We start from the raw sequence: 13,706 nt of genomic DNA, 5'->3' as shown, positions 1-13,706 counted from the left end.
ACAGGTGACATTGCATTTCTTGTATACACACCGCATCATCTATTAGGATTGTCACCTGACACATGGACGGAGCCTATTGGTAAGGTCTTGAATCTCACACGTGGATGCAGTCTACAGTTGAAATTGTGATTGTCATAGTTGAACGTCCAGCTGAACTTGAGATGGTGACTCATTTCTAACCTAGCTCCTCAACAGGTGAGAACTCTTTTATTTGGAACCAGCCAGTTATAGAGATGTTGACTCTCATACCTGGGCTTAGAACCACAGGTACAATCATGGGTCCATACCATCATGAAGGTCACAGAGTGGTTTGCAACTCTCATTAATAGTGTAGAAAGCTCTTGGGTGGTACTGAGAGTCTTAGCAGAGCCCAGCACACAGGTAAGACTGTGAGGCTCACATGCATACCCAGCCAATAGCAAAACTTGTCACCTTTCCATGTGAACACAGCCCACTGTTGAGGTCCCAAGTTTTCCTTGTGAAAACAGTCAAAAGTTGTAAAACTGACTCATATGTGGATTTGGTTCAAAGGTGAGTTGGTGACGCCCAGACCTCTATCCAACACACCTGTGAGTCTGTGGCTCCAGTGAGCATTCACAGTCTGCACAAGAAATTGAGACTCTCACAAACAAATCAAGTGCACCATTGAGATTGTGACTCTTGTACTTAGACCCAACATACAGGAGCTGTTGACTCTCAAATTTAGAACTGGGACGTGTGAAATTGTTAATCTAATTTCTAAACCATCCAGGTGTGATTGTGACACATGCCTCTGCTCAGTACTTGAGTAATTTAATTTGACTATCCTCCCTGGGCCCAGTTCATAGTTGCAATTGTGACATATTGCTGAACCCAGCAAATAGGTGATGTGACTCCATACTCCTGCCTTGGTGCTGCCCACTGGGGGCATTGTGACATATCACTGGGCCTTGCATCCAAGTGATATAAGTGTCTCCTTTTAACCAGCCAGTAGCAGAGAGTCTGTGTCTCTTTGCAAGGCTTTGGCAAACAGATGAGTTTCTGGGTCTTCTTTTTGTAAAGACCATGCAGAATTGGCATTCGCTTGCATATTGTGCAAAACTCTTGGGTGGTACAGAGAGTGTCATGACAGAGCCTGACACACAGTTGAGGTTGTGTTTCTCATATGCACAACACAGCAACCCTTAGGATTGGAACCCCCACACACACACACATATACAGAGCTCACTGCTGAGGTTCTTAATCTCGTAATTGGATACGGTCTGCAGTTGAAATTGTGATTGTCATATGTTAATATCCAGCCAGAGTTGAAATGACTAGATATTCACACATGGCTCAATGGCTATGAGCTTCCTGCAGCTCATAGTCAGGTAAGAAATCTCTTATCTAGACTCAGCCAACTGGAGACATATTGACTCTCATACCTGAGCTTAGGGCCACAGCTCAGGGTATGATCATGGGTCCATACCAACATAAAGTTCTCAGACCAGATTGTAACTCTCTCTCTTTTTTTTTTTTTTTTTTTTTTGAGATAGAGTTTTGCTCTTGTTGCCCAGGCTGGAGTGCAATGGTGCGATCTCAGCTCACCACAACCTCTGCATCCTGGGTTCAAGTGATTCTCCTGCTTCATCCTCCCGAGTAGCTGGGATTACAGGCATGTGCCACCACACCCGGCTAATTTTGTATTTTTAGTAAAGATGGGGTTTTTCCATATTGGTCAGGCTAGTCTTGAACTCACGAACTCAGGTGATCTGCCTTCCTCAGCCTCCCAAAGTGCTGGGATTACAGGCTTGAGCCACCACGTCCGGCCAGCAACTCTTATGCATACAGTGTAAAGCCCTCAAGTAGGAGAGATTATGTCCTAACAGATCTCAGCACACAGGTGAGATTGTGACACTCACGTGCAAACCCAGCTGACAGTAATGATTGTCATCCCTCCACATGAACACAACCCACTGTTGAGATTCTGAATCTCAAAACCAACAGAAGTTTCAAAAATTGAAAAATTGACTTTCATCCTTGAATCCAGTGTACAGATAAGCTGGTGGCTCTCAGACCAAGATTCAGCACCCCTGAGACTTGAGAGACTGTGAGTCACTAAAGAGACACAGTCTAGAGGATGGATGGAAGGTCTCGTGCACAGATCAAGTCCACAGTTGAGACTGTGACTCCTGAACATAGATGCAACATAAAGAAGGTGTTAATTCTCATACGTGGAACCTCGACATGTGCAGGATGGTTAATTTCATTTATGGACCTTCCTGCAGCTGTGATTGTGACATTCGCCTCTGTCCAGCACCTGAGTTTTTTGACTCTCCTGCCTGGGCTCAGCCCGCAGATTGGATTGTGACACATCGCTGAACCCAGGATCTAGGTGATGTAAATTTATTCTCCTGCCTTGGCGCTCCCCACAGGAAGCACTCTGACATATTACTGCAGCTAACATAGGGGAACCATAACCAGGTTATGTGACTCTCCTGCCTGTCCCTTGCCTACATGGGCCATTGTGACATATTGGTGGGTCTAACGCCCATGTCATGTAACTCTCTTGCCTAGGTCCTGCCTACCGGAAGTATTGTGACATATCTCTGTGCCCATCACACAGGTGATGCGACTCTCTTCCTGAGGGGTTCCTGTTTACAGGGAGTATTGAAGGAGATTGCTAGCCACAGCAACTAGCTGATGTGGTTTTTCTCTTCTTTCTAGGTTTTGCTCATGGGGAAGATTATGACATATCGTTGGTTCCAACACCAAGGTGATGTTCTTCTTTTGCATTGGCCCTGCCCTCAAAAAGCATTGTGACATATTGCCAATCCCAACAGCAGATTGATGTGAGTTTTCTGCCTGGACACCATTAACAAGGGGCATTGCAATGTACCTCTGGGCTCATGAACTATTTGATGTGACTCTTCTTTCTTGCCTAGGCTTTCTCCATAGAAGATATTGTGACATAACTCTGGGCCCAGCAGCTAAGTAACATGGCTTTTTTCTTCTGCTTGGATCATGCCCACAGAAGGGATAATAGCTTATCACTAAGCCCAGCACACATGATGCAATTTTTTTTGCCTGGTCTTTGCCGACAGAAATCATTTTGACATATTTCTGAGTTCATCATCTAGTTGATGTGACTCTTCCTATTTTCAGACTTGTTCACAGTGGAGATTGTGACATATTGCTGGGCCCAGCTCATATGTGATATGATTCTCTTCTCATGCCTGGGTGCTCCCCACTGGAGTGATTGTGACATATAGGTTGGCCCTGGCCCTAGTTTACGTGACTTTCCTCTTCTTCCTTAGCCCTGCTCACCTGGGGGCATTATAACATATCTGAGCCCATCACCTAGGTGATATGACTCTCTTGCCTAATCTTCTTCTCAGGGGGTAGTGTTTTATGTTGTCAAACCCAGCAACTAGGTGATATGACTCTTCTCTACTGCTTGGGCTCTGCCTAATAAGAAATTGTGATGTATCACTGGGCCTATGTTTTGTAATGCTCCTCTCCTCCCTGGGCTGTACATACATTGCTATTGTGACATGTCTGGGTGCAATGTCTAGGTCATGTGAGTTTCCTGCATGGGTCCTGCCCACAGAAGCATTATCACAATATCACATATTGATACTCTCACAAGTAAACAGAGCACACTTCTGAGGTCCTGACTCTCACACACAGATGCAGTTCAAAGTTGGAATTGTGATGGTCACATGTAAACATCCAGCCACAGTTGAGATGGTTATTCATTTCTTTTTTTTTTTTTTTTTTGAGACGGAGTCTCTCTCTGTCGCCCAGGCTGGAGTGCAGTGGCCGGATCTCAGCTCACTGCAAGCTCCGCCTCCCGGGTTTACGCCATTCTCCTGCCTCAGCCTCCCGAGTAGCTGGGACTACAGGCGCCCGCCATCTTGCCCGGCTAGTTTTTTGTATTTTTTAGTAGAGGCAGGGTTTCACTGTGTTAGCCAGGATGGTCTCGATCTCCTGACCTCGTGATCCACCCATCTCGGCCTCCCAAAGTGCTAGGATTACAGGCTTGAGCCACCGCGCCCGGCCAAGATGGTTATTCATTTCTAAACCTAGCTAATAGGCAGGGGAGAACTGTTCTATATAAACCCAGTTACTTGGAGAGATGTTGACTCTCATACCTGGGCTTAATTTCACAGGTACAGTCATTGCTCCATACCAGCATAAAGGTCTCAGAGTGGAATGCCACTTTAATGTATATCATATAAATTCATCAAGTGGTACAGAGATTGTGCTAACAAGACCCAGCACACAGGTGAAATTGTGACACACATAGTCACATGCAGATGACAGTAAAAACTGTTGTCCTTCCACATGACAGCCCTCAGTTGAGGTTCTAAACCTCACACCCAGAAGAACTCACAAGTTGAATATTTGACTCTCACACATGGATTCTGTCCACAGGTGTGTTGATGACTCTTAAGACCAAGATAAACACACTTTAGAGGCTGCGACTCCACCAAGGGGACACAGTTTGCAGGAGGAATTGAGTCTCCCATGCAAGGGTCCAGTCCACGATTGAGACTGTGACTCACATACTTTTACCTGACATACAGATGTTGACTTCATACCTAAATCCAGGACATTTGGGAGACTGTTAATCATATCTGTGGACTTTCTTGCAGGTGTAATTGTGGCATAAGATTCTGCCCAGTACCCGGGTGATTTCACTCTCCTGCTTGACCCAAGCCCAGAGATGTGATTGTCACATATCACTGGACCCAGCAGCTAGGTGATGAAATTATATTTTTCTGCCTTGGTGCTGTCTGCAGTGGGGCTTTGTGATGTGTCACTGAACCCAGTATCCAGGCTTTGAGACTCTTCTGCCTGTGCCCTGCCCAGATATGCCATTGTGGTATATTGCTGCATCCAACACTATGGTCATGTAACTCTCTTGCCTGGGCTCTGCCTACAGAGGGAATTGTGACATATCTCTGCACCTATTACTCAGGTGATGTAAGTCTTTTCCTGCATGGTCTCTGTTCACCAGGGGGATTTTGACTGACTCATAGGCCCAGCACCTAGCTGATATGACTATTCTTTTTAGGTTCTGCCTGTAGGGGAGATTGTGACATATCACTGGGCTCAACATCAAGGTGATGTTTTTCTTCGGCTTTGACCCTGCCCTTGAAAGGCATTGTGATGTATTGCTGAGCCCAGCACCAAGGTGATGTCCAGCTCTTGCCTGAATCCTGCCCACAGGGGGCAGTGTGACTTATTTCTGCTCTGGGACTGTCAACAATTTGATGTAACTTTATTCTTTTACCTGGGCTTTTAGCATAGGAGAGATTGTGATATATCTCTGAGCTCAGGACATAGGTGACTGTCCTCTTCTGCCTGGGCCATGCCCACAAAAGGGAGAGTGACTTCTCACTGGGCTCAGCACACAGGTGACGTAATTCTTCTTCCTGATCCCTGCTCACCGGGGTTATTATGACATATCTTTAGGCCCATCACCTAGATGATATGACTCTTTTTTTCTTCCTAGGACCTTTTGACAGAGAGGACTGTGATATATCACTTGGCCCAGCACCTATGTGATGTGACTCCTCTCATAACTGACCCCTGCCATCTAGGGTGACTGTGACACACTTACTTACCCAAAACTTACTTACTCAAAACTTACTTCCTATCCACAGATTACTTCCTATCCACAGATGGGATTACTTCCTGCTTACTTCCTATCCACAGATGGGATTACTTCCTGCTTACTTCCTATCCACAGATGGGATTGTGACATACCTCTTTGTTCAGATCATAGGTGCAATGATGACTCTAATACGTCAAACCAGCCAATAAGAGATATACTGTCTTTTCTAGCTGGGTTTAGAGAAACAGGTAGGATCCTGGGTCTCCTGTTTCCATAAAAAGAATATCAAATTGGCCAGGTACAGTGGCTCACGCCTGTAATCCCAGCACTTTGGGAGGCCGAGGCGGGCGGATCACAAGGTCAGGAGATCGAAACCATCCTGGCTAACATGGTGAAACCCCGTCTCTACCAAAAACACAAAAAATCAGCCGGGCGTTGTGGCAGGCGCCTGTAGTTCCAGCTACTTGGCAGGAGAATGGAGTGAACCTAGGAGGCGGAGGTTGCAGTGAGTCGAGATTGCACCACTTCACTCCAGCCTGGGTGATAGATAGAGACTCCGTCTCAAAAAAAAACAAAAAAAAAAGAATATCAAATTACCACTCTCTTGCATATGGTATAAAGTAGTTGGGTGGTACATAAAGTGTCATCACATGGCCCTGCACACAAATGATACAGTGTTTCTCATAGGCACACCCTGTGAACCATTAGAATTGTCACCCTCACACATGAACAGGGCCTACTTTTGAGAACACAGGTAAAACTGTGACTCTCCTATGCACACTCAGCCAACGGTAAACATTGCCACCCTCCCACATGGAAACGATCAGCTGTTGAGGCTGTGAATCTCACACGTGGAAGTAGTCAAAAGTTGGAATTGTGACTCTCATACATGGATCTGGTCCACAGGTAGAATGGTGACTCAATGACCAGGATTCAGCACACCTGTGAGGCTGTGATTCAGATATTGAGACTCAGTTTGCATTTGAAATTGTGTCTTCATGCAGGGATACAGTCTACCATTAAGATTGTGACTCACGTACTTGGACCCAACTTAAAAGAGGTCTTGACTTTCATACCTGGAGCCAGAAAATGTATGGAATTTTGAACCTTATTTCTGGACCTGCTTGCAGGCATGACTGGACCTTTGTCTAGCACCTGAATGATTTGACTCTCCTGCCTGGTTAAAGCCCCAAAATGGACTTGTGACATATGCCTGGTCAAAGCATCTAAGGTATTTTACTCTCCTGCATAGACCCTGTCCTCAGGGAGAATTGTGACATATTGCTGGACTTATCACCTAGGTTATATAATTATTCTCTCCTGCCTGGGCCCTTTACACAGGGTGGATTGTGACATATTGCTGTGCCCTTCATGCAGATAATGTGACTTTCCTGCCTGAACCCTGCTCACAGAAGGCACTGTGAAATACTGCTGGGCCCAGTACCCAGGTTATGTGACTTTACTGCAAGAGCCCTGCCCACAGAGTGGACATTGACATATTTTTGGTCCAGCATTCAGGTGATCTGAATCTCTTGGCCAGTCCATTCATAGAGGTTAAATTTTGACATATGCATTTTCAAGCTTTTAGGCATTACAGTCAAGCTTGTATGGGAACCCAGCCAATAAGAGTAATTTTGACTCTCTTAGCTGTATTTTGGACAGTGGGTAGGGTCCTGGATCACCTATTTTTAGAAAGGTCACAGAGGTTTATAAAATGTATGTATAACTGGCTAGGCGCGGTGGCTCACACCTGTAATCCCAGCACTTTGGGAGGCCAAGGAGGGTGGATCACCTGAGGTCAGTAGTTCGAGACCAAACTGGCCAATATGGTGAAACTTCATCTCTACTCAAAATACAAAAAATTAACTGGGTGTGGTGGCATGCAGCTATAATCCTAGCTACTTGGGAGGCTGAGGCAGGAGAATCGCTTGAATTCGGGTGGCGGAGGTTGCAGTGAGTTGATATCATGTCATTGCACGCCAGCCTGGGTGACAAGAGCGAGACTCCATCTCAAAAAAAAAAAATTATGCATAACCTATAAATACTTTGTGTGCTACAGAGAATGCAGTAATAGGGTCTACCATACTGGTGAGATTGTGACTTCTCACAGGCATACCAAGCCAACAATTAGGATTGTCATTTCCAAACATGAAAGAAGCATACTAGTGATGTCCTGAACCTCACACGCAGATGCAGTCCACAGTTAAAATTCTGACTGTCGTATGTAAATCTGGGAATAGGCTGAATAGTGACTGATTTCTGGACCCAGCTCAGAGACATAGTGATTAGTTGCATACCTGGACCTAGCCAATAGGAGACATGTTGACTCTCACAGTTAGCCTTCAGACAATGGGTGAGGTCCTGGGCTTTCTACTTGTATGAAAGTCACAGAAGATTATAAAACTCATGTATATTGTGTGATCCCTTCCAGTGGTACAGAGAGTGTCATAACAGGTCCCTGTGCAAAGTTAAAATTGTGATTCTCATAGGATCACTCAGCCAACAGTGAGGACTGTCATTCTCACAAATGGACAAAGACTACTGGTGAGTTCCTGAGGATCACATGTGGATGCAGTTCACAGTTGAAACTGGGACTGTCATATGTGGATCTGGCTACAGGTGGAATGGTGACTCATTTCTGTACCCAACTCACAGGCACAGTGAGAACTCTCATACCTGGATCTAACCAATAAGAGAGATGTTAGCTCTCATTCCTGGGCTTAGGACAGTGGGTAAGATCATGAGTTTATACCAGCACATAGATCCGAGAGTGGATTGTGACTCTCAGGCGTACCATATAATGCCCTTGGATGGGACCAAGAGTGTGGTAACAGGACCCAGTGCACAGGTGAGATAGTGACTCTGGTATGCACACCCAGTTCACAGTAAGAATTTTCACCCTCTTAAATAGCCACAGTCCACTGTTGAGGTTCTGAATCTCACACTCAAAGGAGTTGAAAGTTGGAATTGTGACTCTCATATGAGGATCAGGTCCACAGATGAGATAGTGAATGTTGGACCAAGATTCAACACACCGGTGAGACTGTGACTCTTCTACCAGGACACAATCTAAGAATTGAGGCTCTCATGCACAAATCCAGTCTATCATTGAGATTCTGACTCACATACTTAAGACCCAACACTCAGAAGGTCTTGACTATTATCCCTAGAGCTGGATGTGTTTGGGATTGTTTATCTCATCTCTGAATCTTTCTGCAGATGTGATTGTGGCATATGTTTTTGCCCATACCCTGAGTGATTTCAGTTTCCTGCCTGAGTCCAGCCCACAGATGGGACTGTAACACATACTGAGGCCAAGCAGCTAGGTAACATGACTCTTCTCATCTGCCTGAACCTTTCCATTAGAAGTAACTGTGACATATTTCTGAATCCAGCACCTAGGTGATATGACTCTCCTCTTGTGCCTAGGCCTTCCCTACAGGAACGATTGTGTCATATCACTGAGCCCAGCACCTAGGTGATGTGCTTCTTCTGTTGTAGTTCTCCCCACGTGAGACATTGTGACATATTTCTGGACCAATTATATAAGTTAAATGACTCTTCTCTTCTGCCTGGATCTCACCCTCAGAAGAACTTATGACATGTTGTTGGACCCAGCACCTAGGTAATTTGAGTCTTCTTTGTTGTCTGACCCCTGTCAATAGAAGGGATTTTAAACTATTGTTTAACCTAGCCCACAAATTTTGTTACTCACTTCTTTTGCTAAGCCCTGCTAACCATGGGAATTACAACATATTGCTGAAACCAGGATAATGCGGCAATCCTCTCTTGCCTGAGCCTTGCCCACAGTGGGTGTTGTTACATATTACTGGGCTCATCTTCTAAGTAATGTGACTGTCCTCTTCTGCTTGGGATCTGCCGACATGAAAGATTGTGACATATCTTTAGGCCCAGATCCCAGCTGATGTGACTCTCTTCTTTCTTGATCCCACTCATAGTGCAGATTGACATATTCCTGTCCTAGCATCCAAGTGATGTGACTCTTCTGCCTGGTTCCTACCTACAGGTGGGATTGTGACATACACCTGGGACATGCTCACTGGTGCAATGATGACACTCATACCTCAACCCACAAAACAGGAGAAATATTGATTTTCTCTGCTAGGTTTAGGGCAACAGGTAAGGTCTTCTTCTGTTACTTGTGTGAAGGTCAGAAAAAAGTACAATATTCATGCAAATTGTATAAAGCTTTCAGTTAGTACAGAGAGTGTCATAACAAAGCCCAGCACACAGGTGAAATTTTGACTCTCAAATGCACACCCAGCCAATAGTTAGAAATTTTACCCACACACAAGTTTTTAGCACACTGTTAAGGTCCCATATCTCACATGTAAATGCAGTTCACAGTTGGAATTGTGACTGGTATATGTGGATCTAACCACAGGTAGGATAGTGACTCACTTCTGGACCCATCTGACAGCCGCAATGATGACTCTAATACCTGGATGCAGCAAATTAGAGACAGGTTGACTCTAATACCCGTGCTTAGGGCAACGGTACAATCATGGATCATACCAGCACAAGAGTCTCAGAGCAGACTGTGACTCTCAGGAACATTATACAAAGCCTTTGAGTGGTATACAGAGTATCGTAACAGTGCCAATCACACAGGTGGGACTGTGATTCTTGTATGCACACCCACCAAAAAGTAAAAGTTGTCACGCTCCCAGATGGATACTGCTCACCTTTAAGGTTCTGAATCTGACACTAAGAGGCAGTTGAAAGTTAAAATTGTCACTCTTATACATGGATCTCATCCACAGGTAGGTTGATGACTCTTGGGAAAGAATTCAACATGCCCGTGAGCCTGTGACTTTCATACCAGGGCACAGTCCTTGGGTGGGATTGGGACTCTCATGCACAGATCCAATGTATCATTGAAATTATGAGTCCTGTACTTGCACATAACTCACAGGAGATGTTGACTCTCATGCCTAAAGCTGGGACGTGTGCAGAATTGTAAATCTAACCACAGGACCTTCTTGCATGTGCGATTTTTACATACCCATTTCCCTAGCATTTGAGTAATTCCACTCGTCTGTGTAGGCCAAGCCCTTAGATGGTGTTGTGACATGAATTGAGTCAAGAATCTAGGTGATGTAACTCTCCTTCCTGGGTGCTGCCCTCAAAGGAGATTTTGACATATTGCTGGGCCCAGCACATTAGTCGTGTGAATCTTTTCTCCTGCCTGGTTGCTACACACTGGGAGCACTGTGGCCCAACACCAGGTGATATGACTCTCCTCCCATATCTGGCCCCTGCCCACCTTAGGGATTGTGACTTATCACTGTGCTCAGCACCCAGGTGAAGTGAATATCCTCTCCTTTTTGGCTTCTGCATACAGGGGGCGTGGTGACATATTGCAGTGCCCAACATTACGATAATGCGATTTTACTGCATGAGCAATGTTCATAGAAAGGTATTGTGACATATAACTGGACCCAGTACCTAGATAATGTGACTCTCCTCTCCTGCTTGGGCCCTGCATATAGAGCAAATTATGACATATTGCTGAGTCTAGCACCTAGGTGATGTGACTCTCCTGCTTTAGCCTTGCTCACAGAGGACTTTTTGACATATCTCTGGGTTCATCACCTAGATGATGTGACTGTCTTCTTCTGCCTGTGCTTTCCCCACAGGAAAGCCTGGACCATATCACTGGGTTGAGCACCCAGGTAATGTGACTCTTTCTCTGTGCCTTGCCCACAGGGGTCATTGTGACATTTCACTAGGCCCAGCATTTAGGTGATGTGACTGTCTTGCCTGGGTCCTGCCCATAGGGGAACTGTGAAATATTTCTGGTCCAGCACCAGGGGATGTGATGCTCTAGCCTGGTCTCTGCTCCCAGGTGGAATTGTGACATATACGTACGCCCAGCTAACAGGGATGAGGAATACTCTTGTACCTGGACTCAGCTAATCGGAGATATTGCAACTTTCATAGCCAACGTTAGGGCAACCAGTAATGTCCTGGGTTTCCTAATTGTATGAATATCAAAAAGGATTGCATCACTTACTCATACTGCATAAAGCACTCGAGTGTACAGAGAGTATTGTAACAGGGCTCAGCACAGAGGTGAGATTGTGACTCTCCTATGCACACCCAGGCAACAGTTATAACTGTCACTCTCTCACATAGACACAGCCTGCTGGTAAGATCCTGAATCTAACTCATGAACACAGTTCACAGTTGGAATTGTGATTATCATATGTGGATAGAGCCACCAGTCAAATGTGGACTCATGTATATGATGACTCTACGAACAACAGAAATAAAAAAGGAATCTCTTATATGCACTCATGGGGTACACTTACATGTAGAGAATTTTGCTGCCAACATTATATACAAAAAACTTTCACCTTGATAGGTAAAAGATGAAGGGCTAATGTGGGTGAGAAGTTTTAATGAAACATTTGTTGCCTCATAATATCAGAAACAGAATATTGATCCACTACTTTTAACCTACTTCATAAGTGAAAAATAACTTATTCAGAATGGGTTAAAGAGCATTGCCAGCAGGCCATTACTCTTCTGAATGGGCATCATTTTTTTTTTTTTTTGAGACGGAGTCTCGCTCTGTCGCCCAGGCTGGGGTGCAATGGCCAGATCTCAGCTCACTGCAAGCTACGCCTCCCAGGTTTAGGCCATTCTCCTGCCTCAGCCTCCTGAGTAGCTGGGACTACAGGCGCCTGCCACCTCGCCCGGCTAGTTTTTTGTATTTTTTAGTAGAGACGGGTTTCACCGTGTTAGCCAGGATGGTCTCGATCTCCTGACCTCGTGATCCACCCATCTCGGCCTCCCAAAGTGCTGAGATTACAGGCTTGAGCCACCGCGCCCAGCCGGCATCATTTCTTAGATCCTTTTTTCCATGGCTAAGCGTAAATGAAGCAATGATCAGAAATTTATCCCCCAAAATAGGGCTCTATAGCAGATTATAATGTAAAGGCTATGGTTACGCAAAAGAGTGTTAGATGTTGTTACTAAAGTTGTGCTAAATAAGATAATTTCTTTTGATTACTTACTGGATAAACAGAGAACTACCTTTGCAGTTGCTAATACTTGTAGTTGCACATGGTAGAATACATTGGGCATTACAGAGATGCAGTTGTAGGGGATTAATGAACAGGCTGCTTGGTTGAAATGAGTAGATCATTATCTAGCTAATTATTTAATCTATTTAATTTTTGTTGGTTGTTCATGGGGGCCTTGGCTAAGAAGCATGGTTTCAACTCTTCTTCTTCTTTTTTTTTTTTTTTTGTGATGAAATCTCACTCTGTAGCCTAGGCCGGAGTGCAGTGGTGTAATCCTGGCTCACTGCAACCTCTGCCTCCCCGGGTCAAGCGATTCTCCTTCCTCAGCCAGCTGAGTGGCTGGGATTACAGGCGTGTACCTCTGCACCTGGCTAGTTTTTAGTATTTTCAGTAGAGACTGGGTTTCACCATGTTGACCAGGCTGCTCTTGAACTCCTGACTTCAGTTAATCTGCCCACCTTGGCCTCTCAAAGTGCTAATATTACAGGAATGGGCCACTGCGCCCGGCCGGTTTCAACTCTTGGTATTATCCTCCTGATAATCAAAATAGTAGTCTCCCTACTACACCGTATTCTCTCAAAAGTTATAAAGGTTCACATGCAGTCATCTCTAGAATGTCAAATGGTCTCTCTTTAACTGGAATGACAGAAACTGAAAGACATATGTGACCATGAAGACACCATAACCTATGAATAACACTATAAGGGCAAAAACCCTAAATAATGGATATTGAGAGTGGCACTAAGGCCCTGAGTTTTGGTCACACTCTGACCTATGTAAGAACTTTACCAAAAAGGGACAGTTTTAAAAACAAAGTTGGCCAGAACGCTGGCTCACACCTGTAATCCCAACACTTTGGGAAGCTGAGGAGGGTGGATCACGAGGTCGGGAGATGGAGACCATCCTGGCAAACGGGTGAAACCCTGTCTCTTCTAAAACTACAAAAATTAGCTCGGTGTGGTGGCAAGTGTCTGTAACCCCAGCTACTCTGGTGGCTGAGGCATGAGAATCGCTTGAACCCAGGAGGCGGAAGTTGCAGTGAGCCGAGATCATGCCACTGCACTCCAGCCTGA

Source organism: Macaca fascicularis, chromosome 19 (genome assembly GCF_037993035.2).
Source record: "Macaca fascicularis isolate 582-1 chromosome 19, T2T-MFA8v1.1".
NCBI lineage: Eukaryota > Metazoa > Chordata > Mammalia > Primates > Cercopithecidae > Macaca > Macaca fascicularis.
Note: the sequence above shows the minus strand (reverse complement) of the source record.